The sequence below is a fragment of the Chiloscyllium punctatum genome, chromosome 9 (assembly GCF_047496795.1).
Source record: "Chiloscyllium punctatum isolate Juve2018m chromosome 9, sChiPun1.3, whole genome shotgun sequence".
Lineage (NCBI taxonomy): Eukaryota > Metazoa > Chordata > Chondrichthyes > Orectolobiformes > Hemiscylliidae > Chiloscyllium > Chiloscyllium punctatum.
Genome location: NC_092747.1, coordinates 98046938 through 98071953, shown reverse-complemented (window position 1 = coordinate 98071953; position 25016 = coordinate 98046938). Strand labels below are relative to the sequence as shown.

The 25016-nt window shown below is 42.3% G+C and overlaps 1 protein-coding gene across 2 annotated transcripts in view; it reads left to right on the top strand.

The window, feature by feature from the left end:
* The window catches only part of slain1a (SLAIN motif family, member 1a), a 128155-nt gene that overhangs the window by 46090 nt on the left and 57049 nt on the right, over positions 1 to 25016 (top strand). The window contains exon 1 of one of the 2 annotated variants that reach the window (XM_072577933.1): positions 23605 to 23712. The exons of the other annotated variant lie outside the window; for it this stretch is intronic. The gene's annotated coding sequence lies outside the window, so the exon portion shown is untranslated. Of the gene's footprint in view, positions 1 to 23604; positions 23713 to 25016 lie in introns of those variants that run through there. 2 annotated transcript variants of the gene reach the window in all.

Below are 25016 nucleotides of genomic sequence, written 5' to 3'. Positions count from 1 at the left end.
CGGTTACCATCACTCGAGGAATTTGATGCTGTCAACCCCCTCAACCTACATTCCCTGCAGTCAGCCCTACCCCAGCTCAGGACAACACTCTCACAGACCTGCAAAGGACCTCTATTGTTCTTCATCCACAGAAGAATCCATACACTAAACAAACAGTTCTTCCTAGCCATATCGGAAATTAAAGACAGTAAGTACCAAAAACTTTCATCTACTTACCCCCACACTCCGGATTTCTCAACCGTTCCAGTATCTTCCATCGGCCTCCGGAACCGCTTGGGTGCCATTACCCATGTGACCGCTGTAGCAACCGCCGCCGCGAACCATGACGTCACTTCCGCCCCCACCGACCATGCAGCCTCCATGATCGCGGCCCAGACAACCGCCTCCACGCTCGCCAGGAAGACCATCTCCGACAGATTTGCAGCCTCCGCGGGGTCCACAACCACCGGGAACAACACCGTTTCTGCCGTTGCCGCAGCCACTTCCGCCCCAGTGACATCACTCACCTGCACAACGACCACGCCGCATGCGTCCCCACCCCCATGGTCGATCCCTGCCCCCACGCTGAACCCCACCCCCACACCTGGTCCTAGCTCCCAGCCCTGCCGTATTTTCACCATCCCTCCAGACCTCTCCCTCTCTGAAGATGAAAGATCAGTCCTCAGCAGAGGCCTCACCTTCATCCCCCATGCTCCCAGATTAACAAGTTCAACACGTGGTGAGACATTGAACAATCCTTCCGTCGCCTTCGCCTCCACGCCTACTTCTCCAATCTGGATTTTTGCCCACCCTCTGCCGACCCCTTCTCCCGCCTCCAACAAACCCCATCCACCTGGACACCCCATGCTGGCCTCTTACCCGTCCTCGATCTCTTCACAGCCAACTGCCACCGCGACATTAACCACCTCAACCTCTCCACCCCTCTCGCCCACTCCAACCTCTCACCCTCGCAACGTGCAGCCCTCCACGCCCTCCACTCCAACCCCAACCTCACTATCAAATTGGGAGACAAGGGAGGCGCGGTAGTAGTTTGGCGCACCGACCTTTACACTGCTGAGGCTAATCGCCAGCTCACGGACACCTTCTCCTACTGCCCCCTTGACCATGAACGCACCTCCCATCACCAAACCATTATCTCCCAGACCATCCATAACCTCATCACCTCAGGGGATCTCCCATCCACTGTCTCCAGCCTCATCATCCCACAACCCCGCGCCGCCCGTTTCTACATCCTGCCCAAAATCCACAAACCTGACTGCCCCGACTGACCCATTATCTCAGCCTGCTCCTGCCCCACTGAACTCATCTCTGCATACCTTGACACTGTCCTGTCCCCTTAGTTCAAGAACTCCCCACCTACGTTCGGGACACCACCCATGCCCTCTACCTCCTCCATGATTTTCGCCTCCCCGGCCCCCAACGCTATATCTTCACCATGGACATCCAGTCCCTATACACCTCCATCCCCCATCACGAAGGCCTCAAAGCCCTCCACTTCTTCCTTTCCTGCCAACCTAAGCAGTACCCTTCCACTGACACCCTCCTTCAACTGACTGAACTGGTCCTCACCCTGAACAACTTCTCTTTCCAATCCTCCCACTTCCTCCAAACCAAAGGAGTAGCCATGGGCACCCGCATGGGCCCCAGCTATGCCTGCCTCTTCGTCAGATATGTGGAACAGTCCATCTTCCGCAGCTACACTGGCACCACCCCCCACCTTTTCCTCCGCTAGATCGATGACTGTATCGGCGCTACCTCATGCTCCCACGAGGAGATTGAACAGTTCATCCACTTTACTAACACCTTCCACCCCGACCTCAAATTTACCTGGACCATCTCAGACTCCTCCCTCCCCTTCTTAGACCCCTCCATTTCTAACTCAGGCGATCCACTTAATATGGACATTTACTATAAACTGACTGACTCCCACAGCTACCTAGATTACACCTCCTCCCATCCTGCCCCCTGTATTCCCAATTCCTTTGCCTCCGCCGCATCTGCTCCCAGGAGGACCAATTCCAATACCGAACAACCTAGATGACCTCCTTCTTCAAAAACTGCAATTTCCCCCCAGACGTGATCACGGTGCTCTTCACCACATCTCCTCCACTTCCCGCTCCTCTGCTCTTGAACCCCGCCCCTCCAATCGCCACCAGGACAGAACCCCACTGGTCCTCACCTACCACTCCACCAATCTCTAGATACTTCGTATCATCTTTCGTCATTTCCGCCACCTCCAAACAGACCCCATCTCCAGGGATATATTTCCCTCCCCTCCCCTATCAGCGTTCTGGAGAGACCACTCCCTCCGTGACTCCCTTGTCAAGTCCACACCACCCACCAACCCAACCTCCACTCCCGGCACCTTCCCCTGCAACCGCAAGAAATGCAAAACTTGTGCCCACACCTTCCCTCTCACTTCCCTCCAAGGGATCCTTCCATATCCATCACAAATTCCCCTGCACCTCCACACACATCATTTACTGCATCTGCTGCACCAGAAGTGACCTCCTCTACATTGGGGAGACAGGCCGCTTATTTGCGGAACATTTCAGAGAACACCTCCGGGACACCTGCACCAACTAACCCAACCGCCCTGTGGCTGAACACTTTAACTTCCCCTCACACTCTGCCAAGGGCATGCAGGTCCTTGGCCGCCTCCATCGCCAGACCATAGCAACACAATGCCTGGAGGAAGCGCACCTCATCTTCCACCTAGGAATGGGATGAATGCAGATTTCTCCAGCTTCCTCATTTCCCCTCCCCCCACCTTATCTCAGTCCCAACCCTTGGACTCAGCACCGCCTTCTTGACCTGCAATCTTCTTCTCGACCTCTCTGCCCCTACCCCCTCTCCGGCCTATCACCCTCACCTTAACCTCCTTCCACCTATCGCATTCCCAACGCCCCTTCCCCCAAGTCCCTTTTATCTTAGCATGCTTGGCACACCCTCCTCATTCCTGAAGAAGGGCTCATGCCCGAAACATCGATTCTCCTGTTCCTTGGATGCTGCCTGACCTGCTGTGCTTTTCCAGCAACACATTTTTCAACCCTCTCAACCTCCACTCCGTTGATGGAAATGGGGGCATGTTCTCTTACTTTCTTTCAGAGATTCTTTAGTTTTACCGACATTGTAAGAGGTTGTTTTGATTGCACCATGTCACCAACCCCTCTGTCTCCCTACTGTATTCTGACTCATCTTTGATATCTATTTCACTCTGGTGGTGTTGTCAGTAAATGTGTAGATGGCATTCATTTAGAATTTGGCACTACTGTTGTGGGTGTACAGGGAATACAGTAGGGGGCTGAGAACACATCCTGGCGGGGGGAGGGGGGGGAAATGTGTCTAGTGTTGAGTGTTATCATGGAGGAAGTGCAGTTCACTGATTGATTGTAGTCTATGGGTCAGGAAGCTGAGGATTCAGTTGCAGAGGGCGGTGCCGAGACCTAGGCCTTAGAGATTTGAGGTTACTGCTTTGATTCTTCAATTTTAGTCCATGATCAGAGACTGGAGGGTTTAGTTGTGATCAAGAATCAAGTAATATGGGAGCATCAGTAATCATATTTGTTTAACATGTTTGATTTTCTTGCAGCTTGTGAACCAGGGGTTCAGAGATTTGTTTTCTTATTCAGGAGTGATTATGATATGGTGAGATGTATTGACGATCTGCAACTAATATTTGATACTTATGTTAAAGGAGAAAGTGAGGACTGAAAATACTGGAGATGAGAGTCGAAAAGTGTGGGGCTGGAAAAGCACAGCCGGTCAGGCAGCATCTAAGGAGCAGGAGAGTTGACATTTTGAGCATGAGCTCTTCATCAGGAAAAAATCCAGTCTCTTCCTGGTGAAGAGCTCATGTTCGAAACATCGACTGTTCTGCTCCTCGGACGCTGCCTGACTGGCTGTGCTTTGCGATACTTATGTTAAAGCCCACAGCATCAATATGAGGCGTTAGTCACATAACACTGAAAAATTCATGAACGTATATAAATACCAGATGCTGTAATATATATACACTACAGTCATTGGCACTTGTATGTCTGGGTTCAAGGTAAGCAATTTGGATGCATAGCAACTTACACTTTCCTCTCCATGTAATGCTGCAAGTGGACAGAACTCAGGGAGATGGAATCTGTAAGTTTTTGACCTTGGGTCACATGCCATGATATGGTGATATGAACAGTGAGTAACTAAATTTTAAAGTGGAACCACAAATAGTTTCCTGTCACTCAGCCAATTTTTAATTCAGTGTAGTAATACACATTGTTCTCTCTGATTGCACTTGCGTTGTGACTGTTTGTTTGTTGCTCAGGGATTAATTCAGAGATTATTATTTCTTAGAATGGTTACAGCATCAAATTAGGTCATTTGGCCCACTGACTCTGCACTGTTTTTTTTTAAAGGAGGAATTTGCCTAGTGTTACTCTGTAGTGCTGCAAATATCCTTTTCGTTTTAGATGATCATCCAATTTGCCCTTATGCCTAAATTGAACCTTCCTCCACCACATTCTGAGGTAGTGTATTCCAGTTCTAACTGCTTACCATGTGAAAAGGTTCTTCTTCATGTTTCCATACTTCAGCCATTATATCAAATCTGTTCCCTTGAAATTAACTTGTGTGATAGAACTTCACATTCAGTTTGCAGTTGAGAATTTTGGGTCTGAAGTTAGTGTCTTGAAGGCAATTATAAGTTAAAAAATAAGTTAGAAAGTAGGAAAGGCCCTGGCAGACATTTTAAGGAGACCTTAATAAAAATCTATTTCACTGAGATGGAAATACCATGAGAAGGATGTACAATATGTGGTTATCTGTGCAGTTAGTGATGGTATTACATTGAAGGGAAAGGGGTAGAACTCTGCAAATGTTCGTGGTAAGCCACGATTGAGAAAACTTTAGAAACGGGCAAAAAGGAAAAAAGGGAGAAATTAGTCTATTTTAGAAAATTGGCAAAAAATGTAAAAACAGTAAAAGTGTTTATCAGCATTTAAGATGGAAATGGAATAACAGAAGAATTTGTTCTGAGGCCAGTTTGTCTTTGAAATTCTTTTCCCCAGAAAACAGTGGATGCTAGGTCACTGATAACATTCAAGGCTACTAGGGATTTTGGGGTTATGAGGTAGGCAGGCCTGAGGAGTTAAGGTTATAATCAGATGAGTTAAGAACTTGAATGGAAAAGCCATTCAATAGGCCATGTGGCCAACTGAGTTATTATCTTGAAACTTTAAAACAGCCAACAATTCCCCCATTTAAGTTGGGAGCAATATTGGTCCTTACTATAATTGCTTTGGAGTTTCACCCTGCTTTACCACTGCATAATATGTTGAAACTCATTTATTAAGTTTCCATTTCTGTAGTTTTATGTTCTTGCATCCAAATGTTTTAGCAGTTCTGCTGTTCAAGTGATGCTTTATATTATGTTAATATCAGCACTAATCTAGTCATTTATGACAACTGGTGAGTATAGAAGCTGTGAATTAATTTGTTGACATTGAAGACTTAATGACTGCAGCATTGTGTTTCAACAATTAGAGTCAAGACATTGCAAGTTGTGGTGCATAGTGCTTACTGTGCACTTTCTGCACTGGAGCATTTATGCGTCCTTTTTTATGATTCAGTGTTCCTGGTACAAAGTAGCAGAGCCCATTTTAATAGACAATTGTGGTATGTTAATCCTGAATTGTCAAATTGTAGTCTTGGCTGTGCTGCACTGAATGTTGTAAAACTGATCAGAAGATTTTATGCATTCAGCACTTAAGACCGCAAGCCACAAGTAGGAAATTTGGCACATGCTGTCCATGACTATTCTGCAATTTAAGTTAAATGGATATAAACTTGAGTAGCTCATACCCCATTTTTCAAATATATGACTCTCTAAACTGTGAGCAGAATAAATGTAATTAAATCCCTGTGTCTCTGTTTAGCAGCGACTCTGGTCCATATTGTCCCCACTCCTGAATGACACTTTAACAAGGATGCATGTTGGGACCTTGTAGATGTCCAGATGCATTTAATTCCATGGGAATGGCCTGGAAGTTTGAACTCCTCTCTCGTAGTTCCCCTGCTCCCTAGGACCCTTTTGAAAGAATGGCACTGAGTTAGAGTTAGAGATTTCAGACCATTCTGATTTATTTACCTGGATGATTATTCAGGGAATTTTCACCACAGCCTGCAAGTTAGTCTAACTCTTGGATAACTATACAGTTGTGCCCTCCACATCCTGTCCTCCCATCCAATCCCCAGTCCAACAAGACCCAATTCGACCTGTTCAGCCCAGCTGTCCATTTGCCCAGGTCATGAAGCTGCCCCCTTACCACTTCAGCCACTTGCTACACTATCTACTTGACTCTCCCACATTAACCACTTACACATTGACACTCACCCATTCCCACATGCATTAATAAATCAGATGGCAAGTATATATCCTTATATTTCCCAGATGTAATGCTAAACCAATACATTAATTTCTGATGCAGTATAACAAAGCTTGAGGGTTTGTTATTGGTGTTTTCTATCAGTCTCACCAGTTTCTCGGAAATACTTCACATCCTTAAGTTAAGGCATATCATGTTTCTCAGTCTATTATTTAAAATCTGTGACATTGTAACAATGGATATTGTTTTTGATAAATTTCTATGAAATCTGTTTAATCACAAACAGTTGAGCAACATTATTTATTTAATCCTGGTCATAATCTTTATGTTGTCTTACTTGGATAGTATTTTTTGAACCTCTTTTGCAGAATATTTGTAGATACTTGCAGTTTGACAATGCAAACTGTTTTCTCTGTGGTGCTCATGTTGACTCTTCTCTCTTATTATTGAATGTTGTGTTATTGTTGTCTTGCAGCAGTTTTTAAAAAAAATTAAGGTCATTATGGTACAGAGGGAAGCTATTTGGCCCATTAAAGTCTATACAGGCTGTCTGTATATTAAGCATGTCAGCTCCAAACCCCTGGTTTATACTCTCACTCTCTTCCCCTCTCTACCTTTTCACAACAACGATAGGGTCTTCCTTGTCCTCCCCTACCATCCCATCATTCACATCCAAAAGATCATTAGCTGCCATTTCCAACATCTCCAGTGGGATCCCAACATCAGGCACACATTCCCTTCTCCTTCCTTGTCAGCCTTCCACAAGGACCCTTACCTGCAGGGTCCACTCCTCCTTCCAATATCCCCCCACATCCCCATGGGACTTATTCCTGCAAACATTGAAGGTGTAGCACCTGTCTGTTCACCTCCTCCCTTCTTCTCAGTATCCAAGGGCCCAAACTCACCTTCCAGGTGAAACAGCACTTTACCTGCACTTCACACAATCTAGTCTACTGCCTTGGCTGCTCACGATGTGGTCTCCTCTATACTGAGGAAACAAAGCATAGACAAGGTGACCACTTCATAGAACACCTACATTCTGTTGGGGGAAAAAAAGACCCTGAGCTTCCAGTTGCCTGCCACTTCAAAATATCACCTTGTTCCCTGGCTGCCTTTTCTGTCTCAGGCTTGCTGCAGTGCTCCAACAGTTCAGCACAAGTTGAAAGAACAGTACCTATTCCACCTAGGAGCTCTACGCCCTTCGGGCCTCAATACAGAGTTCAACAATTTTGGGGCTGCAGGCATTTTCTCCCATGTCCTTACTCCAACCCCAGCACATCAGGCTTTGACATCACATGGGCTGCTATTACACACAACCTATTGTTAGCCACTAATAATCTCCATTTGTAGCCATTCTTTCTCCTAGGCTGATCATCATTGACACCTTTGTCTTCCAACTGTTCTGTTATCTCTTTGGGCTCTATCTTCACCTAGCCTTTACTTCTTATCCCCTCCCCTTCGACCCTGTCTTCTGCATGGCAATTAACTTTTTCCTACCTGACATCCTGCCTACCTTCCTCCATCTAAGGAAGGATCACTGGACCCAAAACATTAACTCTGATTTCTCTGTACAGATGCTACCAGCCCTGCTGAACTTTTGCAGTAATTTTTGCTTCGGTTTTTGTCCCTGGTTTATACTTGTCATGAAAACTTATTTCCCTTAAGAGTTCATCAAGTTTCCTTTTTGGAATCATTCATTATCTCCCTTTTCCACCATCTAACTTAGGCAGTGAGTTCCAGATCATACAATTGCAGAATCTTTCCAGCACAGAGAAAGGCTATTTAGCCCATCATGTCTGGGAAGGCTCTTTGAATAAGCTATTCACCCAATGCCATTTACCCGTCCTCTCATCGCAGTCCTATACAATTTTCTTTTTTGATTAAAAATCCAATTCCATCTTGAATGTCTCAATTGAATCTGCCTTCACCACACTCTCAGGCAATGCAATACAGATGTTAGTCATTCGTTGCATTAAAAAATTTCTCCTCAGGCTGCCGTTGCTAATTAACCTATATCAGCAGCCTCTTGTTCCTGATCCTCGCACGACTGAGTATTTTTCCTCTTCTCCAATGTCTGGCCATCTCATGATTTTGAATACCTGTCTGAAATCTCTTTCCAACTTTCTTCAAGAAAAGCTGTATGAATCTATTCGATCTATCTACATAGCTAATGTTGCTCGCTCCTGAAACCATTCTTGTAAATGGTCATGGCCTATCATTGTGGCAAGAAAATGTTTTTCCTTGTATCAGGTGTGCATTCTTCACAGGTATTGCTGGGAACACGACAATTTAAAAAAAGAACATTAGACCTATTTTCAGCACAGTACTGCACATCAATGCTGAAAGAGTGCACTATGTCATCTTTGCTTGTAAGAGTGGGAGGAATATTTATATTTTTTTCCATTCTGCAGATAGGTGGCAAATACAATGCATACATTTTGCAGTGCTACAGCCACATTACAGAGCATCAGTAGCATTATTGAAATGACAACAGTGGAGCAGACCCATTGTTGGCACAAGGGGCGACATGTGTGGTGAGGCTGATCTCAAAGTTACGATCATATTGTGCTATCTTGTATAGTTTTCACAAGCAGCCTGGTGAGATTCTTGCCAGGGATTGGTGAGATGCCAACTGACAGGGATTATTGCTTGTTAAATGATTGTCGGTCCAACACATCTCATATTCAGCTTCCTGTCTTACCAAACACCCCAAACAAGGTCAACATTGAGGAAATGCAACTTGGAGGCAACAGAATTCAGCTCACTGATTGCTCTGAACAACTTCCATAATGGACAACAGGCACCAACATCGGGAACTGGGTATGCTCCATGGGCACTGGCCACGCACACCCCAAAGCCATGGATACTGGCATCTATTATGTGCCAGCTGCTAAGAAACCTCCTGGCACATCTCAGATCCAGGAGGCTTCTGCACTCTGTGTTGCTCCTTGGGGTGAAATGGCAACTGACATTGTAATGCTGTAGCACAGACTGTGTTTATGGACTAGACCAGGCTGTATCTCTGGGCTCTGATCCGATTTGGAAACTTACAGCATCCCTGCCTTGCATTACATTGCCTTGCTTGCAGTTTGGCCCCTCATAGCGCAGGTATGAGGTTCATCGTCGTGTACTACTTAGTTCATAGATACCATGAAGGCTGACCGTGTTCCAGTGAAAGTACTGAAGTTGTGTGCTCCAGAGCTTGCTGCACCCCTAACCAAGTTACCACACTGATACCTGCCTGACAATGTGAAAAACTGCCCAAGTGTGTCTTGTACACACCCAGCAGGACAAAACTGACCAGAACAGGTCCAGGCAGCAGACAGTGGAGGGGCCATAGTTGCCGACTGTCTGTCCTCCTTCAGCGGCTACATTCGTGTCCTGGTGCCATTGGAGAGGAAGTCTATAACACCAGGTTATAGTGCAACAGGTTTATTTGAAATTGCAAGCTTTCAGAGTGCTCCTTCATCAGGCATGGTTTGATATGGAGTATAAGACACTATTTATAAGCAAAAAGATGACAACTTTAAAACTAGCTGTTGAATCGTTTAATCAGTTAGAAGGTAGGCTTCTGATTAAAGTGCAAAATCCAGGTTCCTTTCAAATCTTTGTTCCCCTCCCGGTGTGCGTACGCTTGCTGTCAGCACTTGTAGCAATAGCCTGCTCACTGATGCCCATTTGGGATTGGCTAGGGGTATTCAGCTGCTGACCTCATTGCAAACTTAGCTCCAATGGAAGAGATGAACTCCAGAGACAAGAGTGACTGCCACTAACGTCAAGGCTGTATTTTAGCAAGACTGGAGTCAATGGGAATAAGGGAGAAAGTCTCTGCGCTGGTTGGAGTCTTGGCAAAAAGGGAAGAAGATTGGGTTGTTGGAGGACAGTCATCTCAGCTCCAGTATCTCCGCTAAGTTCCTCAGGATAGTGTCCTAGACCTAATTGCCTTTAGATGCTGACACAGTGAGAAAACTCACAAGGCTTTGTCATTGAATCCCCTTGAAAATAATACGAAGAGACTCAAATCTGGTTAAAACTCTGAGATTTACCTCACTTAGATTAGATTAGATTAGATTAGATTAGATTACTTACAGTGTGGAAACAGGCCCTTCGGCCCAACAAGTCCACACCGCCCCGCCGAAGCGTAACCCACCCATACCCCTACATCTACATCTACATCTACCCCTTACCTCACACTACGGGCAATTTAGCATGGCCAATTCACCTGACCTGCACATCTTTGGAGTGTGGGAGGAAACCGGAGCACCCGGAGGAAACCCACGCAGACACGGGGAGAACGTGCAAACTCCACACAGTCAGTCGCCTATGGTCAAAAATCACACAATAAGGGTTATTATCCAAAGAGTTTATTTGAAACCATGAGCTTTTGGAGTTCCTGTTCCTTCCTCAGGCAGCTAGTGAAACAGAATACATCGGCCACAGAATTTATAGTGAAGCATCAAAGGGTCATGCAACTTACGTGAATGTATTGAACACAACTAGTTGGCTATTAAGTCTTTAATCAGTAGAATAGAGGTGCAGGTTTAGATTTACTAATATGTAAATCCCTGCTCCAAGGTAAGTTCAGGTTTTATCAGAACAAAGGTGACATCTTAGGTCAGACAATGCATTTGAAGTGTGAGACAATGCCTCAAGTCTGTTTGTATTTCATCCTGTAGCCAGACTGGTTTTAATTTCAAAGTAGGAATTTATAAAATGCCATATTGACTGACTGTCAACAGATTGTGTGTGCTTTTTTAACAAAATAGTGGACCTGCAAATGCAATTTCATCCCATAGATTTGTGTGTGTGTGCACGTGCTCTTGAGAGAGAGAGAGAGAGAGAGTGTGTGTGTGTGTGTGTGTGTATGAGAGCATGTGTGTGCATATGTGTAAGAATGTGTGTGCTTGAGAGAGTATGCGTGAGTATATGTATGTGAGACAAAGTTAAAAATCACACAACACCAGCCTCTGTGTATGGGAGGGTCTATGTGTTTGTGTGAGAGAGTTGGAGTGTGAGGGAGTATATGCATATGAGAGTGTGCATGTTTGAGAGAGAGTGTACAGTGTGATGGGGTCACCTGTAGTGTGAAATGATCCCAGTTGAGGCTGTACTCAATTTATGGTGCTTTTCTTTGGATTCACTTTTAGAAATTTCTTTTTTTTTTTCAAGCTGTATTGAAGTTTCATCCATTTTGTTGCCCACCACATCGTCCTCAACTTCTAGCTAGCTTCAGCTAGATCTTCATTATTATTCCATCCTGCCTTTTTGTACTGCACAATAATTATTCACCACTCCTCTTCTTTCAACAGTTTCGGCTGCAGAAATTTCACTAATGCCATTTCTTGGTGAGCTTGAAAGAGGAACCTGTAAAGGGACTGGAAAGCATCCTGGTATCAACAGGGGACATTACAGGAATCAATTTTTAAAGATGGCATTTGTTATGATAAATTTGTAGAATTTTTCTTGATGTTCGCAGATTTTTTTTAAAACTCTGGGCTCACAGTTACAGACCCCAGGCTGTCCTGTTTTGACATTATGGATGAGAGCGGTCTTTCTTGCCTCCACTTAGGGAGAGAGGCTATTTGTCAAGGTATCGTTGCAAAAGTAATTGCCTGTATGCAACCAGTCCTTCCTACAGATATGAATGCCAGTATTATGTTAGTTTCTGTGCCACCAAATCTTCCTGGCTATCAGTGTTAGCATATGTCGAATCAGTGATATTTTCAAGGTTTGTGTAACTACAATGATCTGTCTTTAGGTATTTTGAGTCAGTGTTTGTTAGTGGCAGCACTTTTTTGTCGAGAAAGGGCACAGTATATTTCCTAAATGGTCGAGTAGCCAGGATTTCAAGGCATTGTGAAGCATGTGATTGTGACCATTCCAAAAATATCGGCACAGTCTAGATTTAAGTTCATAGGACTGAATGAATTCACATGCATCTTTGTTCTTTTGATTCATCTGATTTTTGAAAGCAAACCTTTGAAATGTACAAACGAATCACTTTTCTGATGTACCTCCCCTAAGCTAACTAGAAAGTCTAAGTTTTGCCATTAACTATAACCAGCATGGCATTATGTAGATCTTTCACTCTACATTTTTGTCATCACAAAGCACAGTTGTCTGAATAAATGTTAAGATATTTCAGAAATTGTGACTTTTGACCAGATATGTACATGTTTCTTGCAAAGGTTAAGAATTGTATCATTTTTCAGACTGAACTATGCATGTGGGTAGTTTTCCATATGGATTGAAGGCTTGTTGCTGAGTATAGTCTGCTTGTTCCAAGTGTCTGCATAATTGTGCATGTGATTCTGTTTCAAGTTACTTAAAAGCAATAGACAGTTGTTTAAGACCCAGGAAACTAGAACTCTCCACGGAGATTCTAAGTCAGCAGTAAGGGGCTTGGTTATGGAGTCGACATTTATGCATCACGTTACGTATCATCACCTTATTGCATTGCCATGGTAACCTTTAGTGTTCGAATGCACACTGAAACTTGAATGCTCCACATTTATGCTTGTGTAGCACAATGTCAGCAGAGTTTTGAGATTTGAGAAAAGCCAGCAAATGTCCAACCTACAACAATTAGTCCTTGAGGCAGACTGAAGCCAGCAAGTATGGAGTGGTGGAAATGAATGCTGTGTCATTATGATGTACAGTACATTGGAACGTTTCCCCACCATTAAACTGTATTGGTTAGGCAGAGATGGTGCAGCAGATTTTGAGAAGAAATGGACTTTGCAGTTTTGTTTTTCAGCTGGATAAGTGTTCTTGTTAGAGTAAATTTTAAAATGAAGCATGAACTGGAGTACAATCGGGACTATAATTAAGGAGGGGAATGAAGGCATATAATGTTTCCTCAAAATAAATCAACCATTTCCACTTGTGGGATGTTCAGAACTTTTATAATGCAAGTGTGTGTATGTGTGTGTCTATATGCATTTAAGCACTTTGTCTCAAACATAATAATGTCATACTAGATCATTAGAATTAAAGAAAGGAACTGCAAAGAAAATTGTTGAAAGACTGTTTCAGCACCTTTTATTTTGAACCCTTTTTAGGAGAGGTAAAATGTTATTGATACATACAAAATAAAAACAGGAGTAAGCTATCCAGCCCCTGGAGCCTGCTTTCCCATTCAATGTAATGTTGCTGATCTATGCCATGAATGCACCAGATTTTAAATGACTTTTAAACAAAGCTTTTAGTTTCATAAAATAAAATCTTAAGGCTGAACAAAGTGGAAATGCAGACTGTGCCTGTTCAAATCAAATAATGATGACTAAATGTAAATAAGGACAAATTGCACAGAGTCCAAACAACATTATCCCACTTTTTTACTTCAATATTCATCACAACTGCATTGTTTTTATTGCAACCATTTTAAATCTTTTTAAAATGCACTGTTATTTGTTGACCAAGTTACTTCATATTTTAAAATATTCTGTAAATCTGTTAAGTAGATTGGATGAAGTATTGAGCAAAGGAGCAGGCTGTTCAGCCCACTCATTCCATACTGGAGCTTACAATTCAGAGAGACATAGGTTTCAGGAGCAAGAGTAGGCCGTTTAGGATGTCTCGCCTATTTTACCATTTAGTATGATAATAGCTAATGTGAACATAGTTGTGGTTTTAGTTCCTCTTTCCTGTATGAACTTCATAATCTTTTACACACTTGACTATCAAAAATCTATCTAACTTGTCCTTGAATAATTTTAAAGATCCAGCCTCCACTGCCTTCTGGGGAAGACCATTCCACACTCTTACCAATATACACAATAGGAGGAATTGTCAGCCTGCTCTGCCATTCAATAAGATCATGACTGACTTGATTATATCTATGGTCAATTAAGGAGACCAAAATAGTATACTGTTCTCCATCAAGCCTCTAACCCATCTTTCCTTGTCTAACCCTCAGTATAAAGCTCTTTTCTCACTTCTTCATATGCTTATCCAACATCCCTTTCAAGGCAGTTATGTAATTCCCCTGCATATGGCTGTATTTCACTAGCTAGGCACATCCATAGTCTTTGTTGTGCACAATTGAATCAAATAAATAGTGATGTGGTAATTCTTGGCATCCAAACTGCAGCTGTAGAGGTTGTCACTGCATGGTGACTGCATGAAAATACAGCTGACTTTTTAACAAGGCTATTATTATAATGATATTGCAGAAATTCATTGAGGAAGAATGTAGGACAGAGCCTTCTGTATGTGCTAGGGTATAATGGATTTGGGGAAAAGAACTGCAATAATTTCTGGGTCATTTATTTTTACAGTGCGGTGTCAAGATAATTATACTTGCCTTTTTTTTTAATGCTCCACACAGTTATTGTTAACACTGTAGGTCTAAGAATCTCTTTAATTGGTGAGATTCAATTATCTTTATATCATAATACATAAAATTATTACTTTTTTTAATGTCAGCATTAGAAAAGGTAGCAATGGCTTTTGTACATCCTTTTTAAGATGCATATTCATAATGCTTTGTATGTCAATGGATGCTTTTGATTTTTACATTTTGAATTTAAATCATTGTTTGGTAGAACAGAACTTGAACATCGCTAAAAAGAGGTACAGATTCAAAATTTTATACCTTACAGTCGTCAAGATCAGGATGCAAGAAGCCAGACTTGGAGGAGGAACATCAATTTATAGAGCATGAGAAGGGCATGCTGATTGATTGGTCTGAGTGTTACCGTGAGGAAGCAGCACACTACATAGCACCTCTCCCATTTTCGACTTTGTAATGACCACAAAGCTTCTACCCCTCTCATCCTTCTGATAAGTATATGGCACATTTGCAATATTTGAATCCACAGCTACATCAAAGAATTTCTTGACGCAGTTCAGTTAACTCCATCATGTGTTCATATTTACCATTGAAATGGCAAAATTTACTGTGCTCCCTTTCCTTAACTCTATTAGTTGAGAGACCTGCCAATGAGTTCTTGGCTATTATCTACTGCAAGCTTATTTTCATTGATTCAAATGGATTGGGATTCCTATATTTCCAAGTGCTACAAGATAGTTCTTATTGGAACCATTGTGAATAGGGCCCTGGCTACCTGCTCATCATGCATGTTGATGTTAAGATAGGGCATGTTAAGACTCTTTTGCGATAATGGCTACCCTGATCAAGTTATTACTTGCTGTGTACTACACAAACTCATAAAAGGGCCTATATCCACCATTTTTGGTCCTGAATAGTGCCTAGTGTATGCCAAATTATCCTGGACAAGATGGCATCTCAAAGCTTCAAACAACCTGGGAAGTTAGTTGTCCGATACTACTATTTTGCAGTAAATACGTGAATAATCTTTTCTAGAGACCGAATGTTGCTATCAAGCCAAAATGAATTTTACCGAGTGAGGTGATATGCATTTCAGTCTCAGTATGATAAAGTATCTAGGCAGTACATCCGAATGATTCTTGATTGTATTAAACAACATATCGTTGACCATTCACAAAGGGCAGAGTGCTGATTGTTCTTAACCAGTCTGTGTTTATAATTTTCAGAATACCATGTCCAATGTGATTAGATCTGATTCTGCTATTGGACAGCATTTGCAAAACAATCCAGACTATATTGAGATTTACACTAGAAGCCAGTCATACATTAACACATTAGGCCCTGTTTTATCTAGGCAGAATAAATTTGTTAATGTATTGCATCTTTTTGTGGCCAGGCTCCATAACCCTTTTTCACAATCTCGGCTGCACTGCCATGGCAACACTCTGACCAATCAGGATTTACTTGTCTGGGATGAGAACTAAGGTGGACAGTCAACTGCTCCTGTTGCGTCTCCGTGCGAACAATGATCCAAGCATTAAGCATCCTTTTCTCATGATATATAAATTGGTGTTCCTTCTTCAAGTTTGGTTTCTTGCATTCCTGTCCCAATGATTGCAAGACAAGAAGTTTCAACTTCATGCCTCCTTTTCGCAATGGTCAAATTGTAAAATGACTCCTGAGCTTTGGATCCTCATTTAATGTTTATATGACATGAATGGCACATTGTATCTCTGGTTGCTTGTGTTCCAAAGATTCTGCTGTAACCTAGAATGGAATTTATATGTTATGCATATCTGAGTGTTATTTGAATAATTATTTCAGATGAGGTATTTCAAATCCAGGATCAACTGCACTGTGATATTAAAGTATTTTTTGCTTATGAATCAAAAGCTTTACTTAACTTGTCTTCTAACATCTTAACTAATGATGGTAAAAGGCCATTAAAAAAACAATGGATCATATTGTAGAAGTTCCAAGGATCAAGTCAGTAAGAGAAAATTGGAAAATTGGTATGTTTTGTGTTTTATTTAGACTTTGGATGAGACAAATTTGTAATCAAATTTCCAGAAGATCCAAAATTAGGAGAGATAGCAAATAGTCCAAAGAATAAAGGGAAGTAACAAAGGTGTTGCTAAGATTGTGAAATAGGCAAATAAAAATGAAGATTGAATCTGATCCCAATTCGTGTCAGTCAGTACAGTATTTTGTAAAAGTAAGAGAAATCACGAACTTTGGATCGCACGAAGGCATAGGAGGGGCTGCTTATTCAGGTCTGAATGAAATGTTTCAACTGAATTATTTTTTATAAAATGATTAGATGATGGTTTCCTGGGTATTGATTTAGGTTTGGAATATAAAAGTTGAAATGTAATGCTGAGTTTATATTGAAAGTGTAAGGACAGTTTGGATATTTGTTTTCAAAATAATAAATAGTTTGATAGCTAGTGGAAAGGCAGAATAAAGGAACTGGGGAATTAGTATTAGTGAAAGTTGAAAGCTAAGCCAAACTTCACACAGTTTATTTATTTTGAATGATTAATTTTGGAATAAGTTAACACAAAACATAGTAAATGCAAATTTGATTTCTTTAACACCATGTTATCAACATTTCTACATTTATCAGATAGAGAAATGACATATTAGAATACTTACCACATTAGGGCAACATGATGGCATAGCAGTTAGCACTGTTGCCTCACAATACCAAAGACCTGTGTTTGGTTACAGCCTTGGGTGACTGATTGTGGAGAAAGTGAGGACTGCAGATACTGCAGGTCAGAGTCAAGAGTGTGGTGCTGGAAAAGCACAGCAGGTCAGGCATCTAAGGAGCAGGAGAATTGATGTTTTGGGCAGAGGCCCAAAGTCTGATGAAGGGCCTGTGCCTGAAACGTCGATCCTCTTGTGACTGATTGTGGAGTTTGCATATTCTCCCGTGTCTGCAGGAGTTTCCACTTGGTGTTCTGGTTTCCTTCCACAGTCCCAAAATGTTCAGGTTAAATGGATTGGCCATGCTGAATTGCCCTGTAGTGTCCAGGCTAGGTGGATTCATCATGATAAGTGCAGAGTTAAGCATTAGGGTATGGTGCACTTTAAAGATTTGGTGCAGACTTGATGGGCTGAATAATCTTTACCTGCATTCTACGGATTCTATGATTTAACTGGGTAAAAATTGATTAGCGTGAGGTGTAGTGGAATCTTGTAGAAGTGAACTTTATATAGTGTTGGGAACTCATCTTTGTGATCTCTTATTTTTGTTCCTTCATTCAAAGGTCGGTCTCTGGAAACCTGTGATGTTAATATCCTGAGAAAATCTGAACCAATAATTTTCTGAATCATGACACTTTATTAGATCTCAGAAATCCCTGTCTGGTTTTTCTGGGCAGTGCGGAACTGAGCAATTTAGTTTGACCTTTTATTCAACTTGTATGTCTTCATTATTATTTGTTTGATAAAGAGAAGCCAACTTTTTTTTAAAATTGCCTGGGTAATTGGTAGTTTGAATACATTTAAAACTTTTGATATTAAAGGAGGATCAATCTGTTGAACCCAAATACTAAAGTTGTAATTTATTCGCTGTAGAGATTTAGCTAAAAAGAATTTTACAAATTACCCTATCTGAAACTTTGTTGTTTGAGTGTCTTGCCTTCCTCTTGTATACTGCAACAAGAGATTGATCCTGCTATTTAATGGATAGGATGGTTTTAGGATCTTCATCAATGATAGTGGATTGACAGTGGTGTGTACATAATTTAGAATTGCTTACTCATGGTCATGCCTAATTGTTCATTCCTTCAGGAACAAGAGATGATTGTTTGATGGTCTTAAGACCAGCTCCTTTGTGAATTGTGTGCAGGATATGATATAGAAATACCTGACCCTGAAATAATGCTAATTATATGACATTGGTTCACAATCTGCATATTTTGTACAGCACAGAGGAAAATAAATGTGATCTTTTTCATGCATAGGGCTACTGAGACTTTTGAGGAAGTACACTTACTTTATCAATGTGCAATCTTGGGGGAGAACATGCTGGGAATTTGGGGGCACAGTCCCATTTGTGATTTTATTTTCCACCGATCAACGGGAGCTCAGGTGTACTCCTGAAAGTGAGCATTTTGATGCCAGCAACACATAAAAAAGATTTGATCAAACACTTTCCTTTTATTGCATTTGAACATAGTGTGTCCTTAACAGCACAAACAGGAACAGTTGGTCTGGTAGATCACAGGTCTGTAATGAATTGATGACAAGTTATGGGCACACCCTTATGCATGTAGTTGCTGTCTGATTATTCCCTCCATGCTGTAAGTAGCTCATTCTTCAGGTCTTATTGTGATGAGAAGAAAATCCAGCCACTGGTGTGAATTATTAATTGCTCTTCAAGGTTGAATATTCTGAAGAAAATAGGAATTGAAAGGTGGAGTGGGGCATAAATCAACCAAAAAGAGCCGATTTGTTGTTGGACCAAAACAGTCTTTTCCCATTCCTGAAAATCCATTCTATTCTTTATAGGATACTTGAATATTTTGGCACTTCATCTGTTGAGAATGAAAGTCTTCACTGTTGTTGAAGCCAACTTTGAAAATTCAGGTGTTTCCCCTTCTTAGATTCATATTTTATGAAAGCAGAAGGTGACAGTGTAAGGAATATTCTAGGAAGTTTTCTTTTCATTTGGAAATTAAAGGAACTGATTAAAATAATTTCTGAGAATGCCCTCTTTTAACAAGTTGTAATATTGCACAACATTCAACGTGACTGACAGGGGTTAGTATCTCTAATGTGGAGTAGGAGGATTTACATATTAATTATTTTTCTTGAATGGAAGATATCTTTTTGTAGATGTATGTCTTACTTTATATGTCTATTTATCAATGGGACAAATTCTATAATTTGCTTTTGCAGTAGTGCTAGGGAATGAGCATATTGAAGGGCATCAGAAAATGGCGTCGTAGAGTCCTACAGTACAGAGACAGAGCCTTTGGCCCAAACTGGTCCATGCTGACCAAAATGAAGTATTGATTCCTTCAGTATAGTATTAGTGAAAAAAAGCAAAACCTGTCAATTTCCAGTTGGGTTGTGCTACTGTGTTTATTAAACTAATGGTAAAAACCCATAAAGGGTATATTTGCCCTTATTAAGTAAGCTGCTTTCCATGATTTCCTGAATTATCTAATAACACCTGTCTATACAGGGCAAAATGTATACATTTCTCAGAAAACTAAGCCTGTTACAATGGATCCACTTTACGAATGAAATTGAAACTGGCCCTAAGTTGGTCAATTTGACCTCGTTGTTACTTCACCCTTTGAAGCTGTATGTTCCTTCTTGGATAATTGAATAATGGGACTTCGTTTTCACTCATTCATTGCTGGCTGGGCCAGCATTTGTTACCCATCGCTGGTTGCCCTTGAGGAGATAATAGGCGGAAGTGGGCATTGCAGATGCTAGAGATTAGAGTTAAGATTAGAGTGGTGCTGGAAAAGCACAGCAGGTCAGGCAGCATCAAGCAGCAGGAAAATCAACGTTTTGGGCAAAAGCCCTTCATCTGGAATGAGGCTGGGAGCCTCTGGCATGGAGAGATAGATGGGAGGGGGCTGGGGCTGGGGCTGGGAAGAAGGTAGCTGAGAGCGCAGTAGGTGGAAGAGGTTGGGGGAAAGGTGCTAGGTCAGAGAGGAAGATGGAACGGATAGGTGGGAAGGAAGGTTGACAGGTGGGACAGGTCATGAGGACGGTGCTGAGCCGCAAGGTTGGAACTGGGATGAGGTGGGGAGAGGAGAAATGAGGAAACTGGTGAAGTCCATGTTGATGCCATGGGTTGGAGCCGCCCAAGGCGGAAGATGAGGCGTTCTTCCTCCAGGCGTCGGGTGGTAGGGGTGTGGCGATAGAGGAGGCCCAAGAGCTGCATGTCCTCGGCAGAGTGGGTGGAGGAGAAGTTAAATGTTCAGCCACGGGGTGGTGGGGTTGATTTGGTGTGGGTGTTCAGAGATGTTCTCTGAATCACTCTGGGAGAAGGTGGCTGGTCTCCCCAGTATAGAAGCGACCACATTGGGAGCAATGGATGCAAAAAATGACATGTGGAAGTGCAGGTGAAACTTTGATGTGGAAGGCTTCTTTGGGGCTTCGGATGGAGGTGAGGGGGGAGGTATGGGTGCAGGTTTTGCAATTCCTGTGGTGGCAGGGAAAGGTCCCAGGAGCAGATGGCGTTAGGGATGTAGACTTGACCAAGTAGCCATGGAGAGAATGGTCTTTACGGAAAGCAGATAGGGGTGGGGAGGGAAATATAGCCCTGCTGGTAGGATTAATTTGTAGGTGGCGGAAATGTTGGCAGATGATGTGATGTATGCAGAGGTTGGATAAGATGTGTTGGAAGGCATCTTCAACCATGTGGGAGGGGAAATTGCGGTCTTTAAAGAAGGAAGCAATCTGATGTGTTTTGTGATGGAACTGGTCTTCCTGGGAGCAGATGTGGCAGAGGCGGAGGAATTGGGAATATGGGATAGCATTTTTGCAGGAGCTAGGCAGGGAGGAGGTGTAATCCAGGTAGCTGTGGGAGTTGGCAGGTTTGTAGAAAATGTCAGTGTTGAGTCGGTCATCATTGATAGAGATGGAGAGGCCCAGGAAGGGGAGGGAGGTGTCAGAAATGGTCCACGTGAATTTAAGGTCGGGGTGGAATGTGTTAGTGAAGTTGGTGAACTGTTCGTCTGGAGTTTCCCTCCCATGTGGTTGAAGATACCCTCCAACACATTTTGTCCATGTCCCGCACCCCCGTCCTCGAACTCAACCCCTCCAACCGCAACACGGACACATATACGTCATATCATCTGCCGACATTTCCCCCACCTACATGCAGACTCCACCACCCAGGGATATATTTCCCTCCCCACCACTATTTGCTTTCCACAGAGACCATTCTCTCCATTACTACATGGTCAGGTCCACACACCCTAACAACACACCCTTCCCTCCTGGGACTTTCCCCTGCCATTGCAGGAATTGCAAAGCTTGTGCCCACACCTCCGTCCAAGGCCCCAAAGGAGCCTTCCATATCCATCAAAGTTTCAATTACATTTCCACACATGTCATTTACTATACCCGTTGCTCCCAATGCGGTCATCTCTACGTTGGAGAGACCGGACGCCTTCTCTGAGTGTTTCAGAGAACGTCTCTGGGATACCTGCACCTATCAACCCTACAACCCCGTGGCCGAATATTCAACTCCCCCTTCCACTTTGCTGAGGACATGGAGGTCCTTGGCCCCTCCATCGCCACTCCCTCACCACCAGACACCTGGAGGAAGAACCCCAAATCTTCTGCCTCAGAACCCTTCAACCCCAGGGCATCAATGTGGACTTCACCAGTTTTCTCACTTCTCCTCCCCCCCACCTTACCCAAGTTCCAACCTTCCAGCTCAGCACCATCCTCATGACCTATCACACCTGCCAATCTTCTTTCCCACCTATCCGCTGCACCCTCCTCTCCAACCTATCACCTTTACCTCCACCTATTGCACTCTCAGCTACCTGCTCCCCAGCTCCACCCCTCTCCCATTTATCACTCCACCCCGCGAGGCTCCCAACCTCATTCCTGATGAAGGGCTTTGCCCGAAATGTCGATTTTCATGCTTCTTGGATGCTGCCTGACCCGCTGTGCTTTTCCAGCACCACTCTAATTTTGAGGAGATGATGATGAGCTTCTGCCTTCTTGAACCACTGCAGGTCTGTTTGGTGCAGATAAATTCAGTGCTATTAGGGAGCGAACTCCAGAATTTTGACCCTGTGACTTTGAAGGAATAACATATATCCAAGTCAGGAGTGATTTGAAGGAAGCAAAAACAGAAATCACAGGAGAAACTCAGCAAATATGGCAGCATCCATGGAGAGAAAGCTGAATTGACATTTGATATCCAGTGACCCTGCTTTCAGAGCACTTCTGAAGAAGGCTCACTGGACCTAAGACGTTAACTCTTTTCTCTCCATGGATGCTGTCAGACCTGTTTAGTTTCTCCAGCAATTTCTGTTGTTGGTTTGAATTTCCAGTGGTTCTTTGTTTTATTTTAGTGGCTTGGTGGGGATCTTGTGACTTCTGATTTTCTAACATTGTGTTTTCCTATTTTGTTGTGCAAATTAGTCAAGAATGTGACAAGAATTGGGATAGTTGCCTGGATATTGAGGGCTTGATTTCGTGTAGGGTTGGAGCGTGAATTTAGTCTTGTCCCTCGTTCTTTTAATAAATTGAATTCAAGTGACTGATGATTCAGATTTCCTTTTAGCATTAAATCCAAGTTTCGTTCCTTAGCAAGGCAGAGGCATTGCACTTCAACTTGACTATTGTTGCCAATAAAGAGGATACATTGTTTAAAGTTCTTATTTCCTGAACAGTATCTGTTGCCTCCCTCACTAAGGAGTCAATACTGGGTAAAGAAGGCACCCGAGCAGAGCCTAATTCTATAACTGCTAAATAGCTGTGGACCAGTTTTTGGATTAGATAGTTGACGTTGATGCGCACTGCAATCAGTATTTCTGGAAGCATTGAGGAGAAACAAAGTGATAACAGGGATTTATCCTTCATAGTTGAAGGATGCTCTGCATAGCTTGGAATATTCTGAAGCCTGGTATTCATTGTCGTTTATCTAAAAATAAACTTCAACACCAAGTTTTATTGAATTTTGTAATTTCATGGTACATTTACAAAACTTCAATATGCACATGTCACCCTAAATATTAATAGTTGGAAACCCAGTGGTTTTAATGGGCTGTTGGCATTAGATATTCTGCTGAATGAAGCTATTCCATGCTGTAATATATATGATTTGTTGTTTTATTTTATATAAGCGAACACTTCAAGCAGAGGTTTGTCAAATCTAATTGTGTCTTTGCTTCTTTCCTTCAAAAGCCAATCGATGGAAAAGCCTGTTTTCGAATTCTTACACTTCTGGTCTTCCATGTAGCTCGTTTACAGGATATAGTCCATATACCAATGGGTTTAGCTCTCAAAGCCTCTACAAACCTGTTACTAAACAATTACTAATCTCTGAAAGACCAGGTAGAGTATAAAACTGGAACAGCTTGAATGTTTGTTTCTCATGATGTAAGCATTGCACACATACTGCTACTTGCATGCACCGCTTAATATAATTCTAATAAGGAAAACCTGGGTAATCTGTGAAAAATCCTAACTGTTTGGATTGTGATTTCTAACAAAAAAAATGAAACATGAAGAATAACTCCTTCATTAGATATTTGAGATGATAAAGCATCAACAGCACAATTAAGAAAGATGTATAGTAGGGATAACAAAGGTTACCAAGTTCCTTTCTAAGATTTCTCCTGAGGGAAAATACTCCAGCTATGCATGGTCTTAAATATATTATATTGCTTTTGAATGTAGTCATTGTAAATACTGCTACTATAGCAACCAGTTTAATTACATTCCTCCCCCACTTTCTAAAATAAGGACTTTGTTTATTTTCTGCATTTTGTTGGAAAGTGTTTCATTAGCAGAGACATAAGAAATTAAAGCTCCAGTTAATTCCCTTTAAGGAAGATTGGTACACAGCATTTGTCCAAAATGTCTTTGCCTGTCATTTTAAGTGAGCCATTAGCTCTTCATGTTAAAAGGTCTAAAATAGTAGAGAAAAAGATTTGAAGGCAAACACACAAAACTAGATCTTCACATTTCAGGTGAGCCGTTTTGTAACAGTGCAAACCCGGCTCTTGCCCAGCAGTGTCTATCTGTGTTATTTTTATGGTTGGGGCAGTATCTCAGAGGCAGGCCCAAGATGGGAATGTAAATGAAGTGAAGTGAGCATCACTGCCATCTCATAGGACCCATTTCTCATTGGACAGTAATGAAAAGTGGCGAGTTTAATGTGAGGGTCGCCATGTTTCAGGCAAGGGCAAGGTTGAGGCCTGAACTATATGCTGTTGAGTCACTCTGCTTCACAATCCAGCTGTACTGCCAACTGAATCAAGGAAGACAAGTGTGGAAGTGGGCTGATTAGAGGACGCAGCTCCATTCACTGGAACAATGGTCCAGTTATGCAAATGAGTGTTAAGGACCATTACACCTATTCTTCGACCCCAGCTATCTGTCATATCAACTCCATGTTCCTTCCATATACCATATCTTCTCTGCCCCCTCCATACCTATTGAAGCCTTACCCATTATAAACTGAATGCATGTTCCCCTGCCTCATCCATATTTCTAAGCTCATTCTTTTACCTACTTACCTAGTATCTACACAAGGCAGAGCTGGTGAACACACTAACAATCTTTGAAATGGTTAGAAAATAAACAAACAAACACTCAATAAAACTCTACTTGGGGGAAATTAATGGTCCTTTTGG